This window comes from Podarcis muralis, chromosome 11, assembly GCF_964188315.1.
Source record: "Podarcis muralis chromosome 11, rPodMur119.hap1.1, whole genome shotgun sequence".
Classification (NCBI taxonomy): Eukaryota; Metazoa; Chordata; class Lepidosauria; order Squamata; family Lacertidae; genus Podarcis; species Podarcis muralis.
The window spans coordinates 41,217,596-41,225,436 of NC_135665.1; positions in this window are offsets into that span (position 1 = coordinate 41,217,596).

A 7,841-nucleotide genomic window follows, 5' to 3' on the forward strand; every position below is an offset into this window, starting at 1 on the left:
GGTTGACAGCTATGCCTATGAATATTTCACACACACTGGCTTTATCTTTAGTGTGTGCTTATAAACTCAAATATAAAATGTTCTATCGTTGTTGTAGAACTATTAGACTAAACAAACTTTTTAGAGTCAAAGTATTTTGTTTCTTTAAAATACTTTCTGTCTAAGAGTGTAAGTGGTAACAATGCAGAAATAATGACATTTTGATGAAAAAGTGGACGTAGCACTGTGGGTTGGAATTTAAAATCACTGAGCTTATGGGCACATTTATTCTCAGTGATTGCTACAAATCAAATATTGATGAAATAAGATTAAGCTGTTAATAGGGCAATTTATTTCATCACTGGAACATGTAATTTTTCACATCTGTTCATTAGAGTATAGGCTCTACATCCTATTATAAAAAGATTTATCGGTTAGCATTACATTTTTAAAGCTTTCTTTGGGGCAAGAGAATACGATGAATGGATGGGACAGAATGAGAAACAGTTCACACAATCAGATTGCCTTGTGCAATGGCCAATTAATTGTCTGTGTAGCCCATAATAATGCACTGGAGAGAAGCAGCAGAGTAACAGATCACCATCAAGGAACCCTGTACAACCTCTGTTATCAATGCCTCTGAACAGCCAAGACAATGAAAAAAGTGAATCTTTGAAAATGAATGGCTGCTGTCACCTGGCTGCCATCCTTTCACTGAGAGCCAGTATGGTGTAGTGGTTAAGAGCGGTAGTCTCATAATCTAGGGAACTGGGTTCGCGTCTCTGCTCCTCCACATGCAGCTGCTGGGTGACCTTGGGCCAGTCACACTTCTTTGAAGTCTCTCAGCCCCACTCACCTCACAGAGTGTTTGTTGTGGGGAAGGAAGGAAAAGGAGAATGTTGGCCGCTTTGAGACTCCTTAAAAGGAGTGAAAGGCGGGATATCAAATCCAAACTCTTCTTCTTCTTCACTAACATAAGCTCTTTAAAAAACAAGCCACTTCATGCAACAGGCAGAAGTTCAAAAGGTGCACCTTTCCTACCACAGCATATCTATGTTGGAAAAACTACATATGTTGAATTTCTATATGTGGTGCAACTTTAAAAAGTTGGGGGAAACGGTTGTCCCTTCTGCTTCTTCATGATTCGGCCAACAGTTTTCACCCAGTCATTAATATTCAAGGGAAAGCTAGTTTCCTTTTCAACCTTTGAGGAAATAATAGGAATATACAGTAAAAGTTGAATTGCCATTAATATTTTGCCTAAAGGAAAACTCACAGGTTCCTCCTCATGTGGAATTGTCGAGGCAAGAAAAGAAAAGAAAAGATTAGGTTGTTGCCTGGTTGCAGACTTCATCATTTCATGTAGCAGCCCTCAGGTTCAGTCCCTGGAGCTTCCAGTTTGAAAAACAGATCTCAAAGTATCAGGGTTGAAGGCCCTGATACTCCAGAGAAGATAATACTGGGCTTCAATGGTCAATAGTCTAAGTCATCTTAAGTCTAAGTCTAAGCCCAGACGTTATCACCAAAGCAAAATCCCATGCAATTATTAGAGGTTCCTATCCAGTGCCAGGGATCTCAAAGTAGAAATCTGGAAGCATATTTCATACCCTCTGTGCCAGCATGGTAGTTTGCCAGGGCTGATATTCTATTGTTTACTCTGCTTCATATGGGTGGACAGAGGACAGTATGCCAGCTGCTATATAAGGGACCAATAGGATCCCATCTGAATGCTAACTGTGACCTTTCTACTTGGGCTGAAAACTCATTGTTAAGATATTGACTGAGCTACCTTCATATTTTCTATGTTTGCTTTTTTTCCTGCATTGCAGGTGTTTGACTAGATGACCATTGGGTACCTTCCAACTCTACAATTCCATGATTCTACTTCTAGACTGCCAAAAAGTTGATAAAACAAAATTTCAACGGGTTGGAAAGAAAACAAAACATTTCAAAGACCAGCAAAGATTCTCAGAAGTGATTCAGGCAGTTATAATACTAATAGTTGCCTTCAGCTCTTTTTATGTACATTGGTCAGTTAGGTTTCAGTGTAGAAACACAGTCAACAACAATGTGCAGCATGCACAATTTTGCCATGTACATTGCTTTGGCATGACCTTGCAAGCTGAGTTTCAAGGGGAGATACAATATTATTACTGAATTATGTGTGTGCTTGTGTACTTGTGTGCTAAAAGACAGGAATTGAGGGAAAGACGCAAAGGTTGGATACTAGTTGCTAGATTTCTGCTTTGAGCAGGGGGTTGGACAATATGTCTTCTAATGATCACTTCCAGCTCTTAAAATATATAAAGAGAGTCTTAATGTCTCTTTCTACAGACTCAAGCAGGCATCATCACATTTCCAGCTATAGTTTGCTTTTTTGTTTTTGTTTTGCATCAAATTGTTAATTGTCTTAATATGAAACAAAAAGGTAGCTGGATGGTCACTGTGTTGCTCATGTTTTCAAATACAAGTTCAAGCCACTGTCTCTATAAGGGCCTACTGTATTACTGTATGGATTTTCTAATGGGTATTATGGATATACAGTGGTACCTCGGGTTACATATGCTTCAGGTTACACACTCCACTATGCCAGAAATAGTGCTTCAGGTTAAGAACTTTGCTTCAGGATAAGAACAGAAATCGTGCTCCGGTGGCGCGGCAGCAGCAGGAGGCCCCATTAGCTAAAGTGGTGCTTCAGGTTAAGAACAGTTTCAGTTTAAGAACAGACCTCCGGAACAAATTAAGTACTTAACCCGAGGTACCACTGTAATACAAAAATACATATGCCTGCCAGCAATTGTCCCCTATAGGCTATGTGACTTGGAATAATATGTTAATTTTCTGTATTTCTTAAAAAGAAACAAAAGGTTACAGCTTAGCTATTTAGTGCTCAGAATCCCCCCCCCCCCCGGAACGTTGTAAAGAAAGCATCTCCTTTTATCATTATCACAGATAATCTTCATGTCTCTTATTCTTTGGAAAGAGAACTATACTGAATTTGAATGGATAGCTAATTTCACTAAAAATAACCATTATTCTGCACTTGCTTGCTTCACCAGCATATGTACTTGAGAAGGATTGTACTGACTGTTGTGGTTGAGTAACATCTTGCAATGTATGATGTGATGCCAGAGTTGCAGATGCATTGTAAAAGCAGGTGCACCAACTACAAATTCTTCAGATCGAAGTGCCAGTCAATCAGACGAAAGGTCCCTCTAGCTCAGTATATTGCTAATGACAGCTGGCAGTACTAGATGTAACCGAGTCAGTGCCTAAGTCAATCTTGGCATTTCCTGTGTCTGGTATTAATCCACAGACAGATGGTAGTGGAGTAGCTGCCATACACAAGAGCCGTGACCAATGAGAATGGGAAAGCAAAACCTTAACTTTCAGCTTAACATGCTTGCTTAATGGGAGAGTTATGCTTACTTGTCTCCAATTTGATTGCAAACAAACTGAAAACAAAGGGATCTGCCTTATATTGAGCAGGATGATTTAGGTTAGCATTGTCAGCACTGAGTATCAGCAGCTCTCCAGGGTTTAAGACATTCCCAGCCCAACTTTCTGGGGATTGTACCTGGGACCTTTTGCATGCAAATCAGATGCTCTGCCACTAAGCTATGATACCTCCTCATATAGTTTGGGCAAGTCAGAACATTTTTAAAGCTCATGCTGGGACTTCACCATGGCTCCTTTGGGTAGGAAGGGTGGTAGTATAACAATAAGGCATAAATCTTTTGGAAAGATATAGCAGCCACATGAGTTAGTTTGAAATGTATTCAAAACTGGCCTTCCTGCGTGTGACAGAATCAGATTATCCCCTACCCCTGCATAAAACCTTTCTGTTTTTGTTTAGTGCTAGGAATTAAGGTGGCTTGGCCAAACATCTGTAAGCAACATGTGGTGAGATAAGCAAAAAAGTTTTGGAAAGCAAAAAGTCCTCAAAGGTGAAATACAAAATATAACAACACAACAAAAAGAGAGGTCATATACACATATTGATCGGCTTCCATATTTGTCAAGGGTGCCAACAAACAACAAATGAATGAAGATATTTTGAAAAGGTAAGGATCAGATACTCCAAATGTCCAATAATTCAGGTTGCAAAGTTTGCTATAATTGTTCTGCATTGGTGTATGATATGAAGTCCCACAATGTAGCTTGAAATTAATCTGGTTTTGCAATGTCATGCAACTCTCACATGCCACATTCTTTTTTCTTTTCACATTTCAATTCCTCATCTGGGAGAGCAGAGGTTCCCCAGCATTATAAATATATTTCTACTCATTGTGACCAGTTGTGACAGCTTATTGCTTTTAGCAATAAAGATTCATTCATTCATTCATTCATTCATTCATTCATTCATTCAATATACAGTGGTACCTTGGGTTACATACGCTTCAGGTTACAGATTCCACTAACCCTGAAATATTACCTCGGGTTAAGAACTTTGCTTCATGATGAGAACAGAAATTGTGCTCCGGCGGCATGGCAGCAGCAGGAGGCCCCATTAGCTAAAGTGGTGCTTCAGGTTAAGAACAGTTTCAGGTTAAGAACGGACCTCCGGAATGAATTAAGTACTTAACCCGAGGTACCACTGTAATAGCCAATAGTAGTTATCCAGTGTTTCAGGCAGGAGACATTCCCAGCCCTACTTGGAGAAGCTTACCTTGGAAGTAATACTAGCTGACATTGCTCACCTAGCATTGCTCACCTAGCTTCCCAATGCTGCATGCAGGTTACTGAGAGGGAGAGGGTGATGTTGTGGCGATAAAGTTGCTGCCGTAACTTACGGATATGATTCCTGACATTAGCTCAAAATGTATCCATAAATTCAAAGGAGAGTATGATTAAAAAAAGCTGGGTATATGTTTGCTTTGGCTCAATGTTGAGGAGTTGGCCTTTGTGAATGGGGTATTTCAGTTATGTTATTCTGTAATGAGGATGATACATCTCAATATGCTTCTCTAGAATATATCAGTACAACTTTATAGATGTGTCACAGATTCAATCCCGAGTACCTTTGCCAAGCTGATAGGATACTTGCATTAAAATCTTGGGCTACTATGAAAGGGGCTGTTAACGCAGGAGCATTAGCCTTGCTTATCACTTTAATGTCTTCCTTTGATGGCTAAGTCTTGAAATATTTACTACATAATGAGAATCCGTTATTACCCTACAGCCTCTTTTCCTGAGGGGTGAATATAGCCAAAAGCTCCATTTTCATCTGAGAGTTTTGATGAAGGAGTGCACATTTTGGCTTTCAGCTGTCATGATTGCAAAATGACAACCACAATATATATACAAAAGGAAACTCGGTGTTCTTTTTATGTGGAGCAGAAAAAGAAGGAGAACTCTGGCTCGTATTTTGCTGCTTTGGAACCAAAATTGGAGAAGCTTTTTGGAAAAGAAAGCTTGGTTTTCAGGAGGCCATTGTGGGGATTTTAAGGAGCCCAATCCACAACCATCCTACTTTATTCCTACCTGTTAAGTGGGTGTTGGTGGTCAGACAAACAGCATGGCTGAAATTGAGCACCATATAGGTTACAACATTTGGATCTATTGGCTGTATCTAGCACTAGCCCAATTCAAACTAGACCCATTGAAATTAAAAGCATAACTAACCTAGGCTCATTAATTTCAATAGGTCTACTCTGAGTAGGACTAGCATAGGACACAACCCAATGAATGAGCAAGACTGAGCTTCAAAAGATGCCACAGTCTGTTTAAAGACCAGGTGGGTCTTATTTCCTACAGGAAGTACTACTATTACTGACCAGGGCATTATTAGATAGTTCTTGTAGTTACTCCTACTGCTGTGTTGACAATTCCATCAAACTATAACCTGGAGATCTTTCTTCAATTTATTAGCTGTGTGCCACATGCAGACAGCAAGGACATTATAGAGAAATATTCTTGGCAGCTGCTGTCAATGGCAGAATTTATTTCCCCCAGGGATTTGCCAGCGTCTAAGAATTTTTTGAAAGTGTGGTCTAAAGTTCTCATAGTTGGTGGGAAGGGAAAAGACAATAAAGATGAATTGGTGTTTTGTGCTTTTGTCCCATGTTTATAGAAAATTTTATATCTGTGTGGGTTTTAAATTATTGGAAATGACTCCCAAGGCTTTAGAATCATGCAGGGCAGAAATGTGCATGAGTAAAAAATATGAATGAAATAAAAATCATCAGACATAGTCTTAGTGAACAAGAAGGCAATAGTTGAGCTGCAGAATTCATAATATTGCAAGTGAGGGTTTCAGTGGGAGCCTCTCAATCAATGCAAAAAGCAGCTGTGTCAGGAGGAGCAATCTGGATCAGGGCCATGGCAGTGGCAAATGATTAAAACTCCCTCCTCCAATGCTACAGTCCTGCTTCAGATCTCTCTCTCTCCCTGCCCTCTGCTACCACTTTGACTGGTAATGCAAAAACCAATCACTTGATTAATGTCTCATCTAGTTTGGTGCACAATAATATCGTGGGGAAAAGCTGGAAGAATGAAAAGACCTGCCATCTCCCAGCTCTGCAATTGAAAACAAATTATTTCTGGACTCTTAATTGCTTCTCACTGCAATTTTTATTTCTTGGTCATTCTTCTTTGTGCTCCTCTTTGACACGGAGCCACGCATTCTATGATGATTGCTAATAATCGCATCATAAACTCCCTGAACCTTAGCTGGCCATAATTTTTAGCAAGCTGAAGTTGAGAGTAGGAGTGGAGCAAGAGGGAGGGGGAGCAGTAAAGCCGTAGCTTTGACATGTGATTTTGCTGCCATTCTAATATGGTTAAATCTGGTCCAGAAAACTCCTGGACATTCCTGGAGACAAAAGTGTCTTCAGTGATTTGCAAGCACACTATTGTTAATTAACGATCTCAAATGCCCCTTGCCAAGTGTAAGAATTAAATAATTTCTGTGGCAAAATTTCCTTCCTGGGCTTTTTCTTGATTACCTCCACTCTGAAGAAGGGGATTTAAAGACACTTGATATTAGTATCATAGAGTGACCATTGTTGATGGATATGAATGCCAATATAGTATTTTTTGGGCATGACAGATACACCAGTGATATGCTGGCAAAATAGCTAAAGTGGGACTGCCTCAGGCAGTGCAACATTTATTTAATTTCCAATATTTATGGACAGCTTTTTGTCATGAATGGTCACAAAATGGTTTGCAGAAGAACAGCTGCAGTGGGTGGTTTGGTGTTGCACACCTGTTTTCCTGAAAGTGAGCATTGTTGATACTTCCTGAGAGGGAGAGGTGAGGAGCAGAGTGCAGTGTTCCAGTGGCGTAGCGTGGGGGGTGCAGGGGGGGCCGGTCGCACCGGGCGCAACATCTGGGGTTAGGGCAAATCCACAGGTTAGGGGGCGCAAATCCACGGGTTAGGGGGCGCAAATTACTTGCCTTGCCCCGGGTGCTGACAACCCACGCTACGCCACTGCAGTGTTCAATGTGGTTCAGGTTCAAGAGTCATATTAGCTCTGCTGCTGTGCCTGCACTGTGCTCCCTGTGCCTTGCCCCTGCCCCTCTTGGTAAGTGGCAGCGATGCTAGCCACTGAAAAACCAGGTGTGAAACACTACCCTGTGTTTAATGCCCAACTGCTGCTGCAAAACCATCAACAATACAATGCATCAGTCAAGCAACGCAGTGTTTAAAGCAAGAAAAAACACAGGTGAAAACATCAGATAAGCATAATTTAACAGAATGCTCAGTCTTCGTTGAACACCTGAAGTTCAATAGGGTGGGGGACAGACTTCTGTCAGCTGGGAGGACATTCCATAGAGTCAGCCCCATAATTCTTAATGCATGGCTCCTGGTAGATATGCGCTGTACATCTGAGGCATGGTAGACCACTAACAAAGAC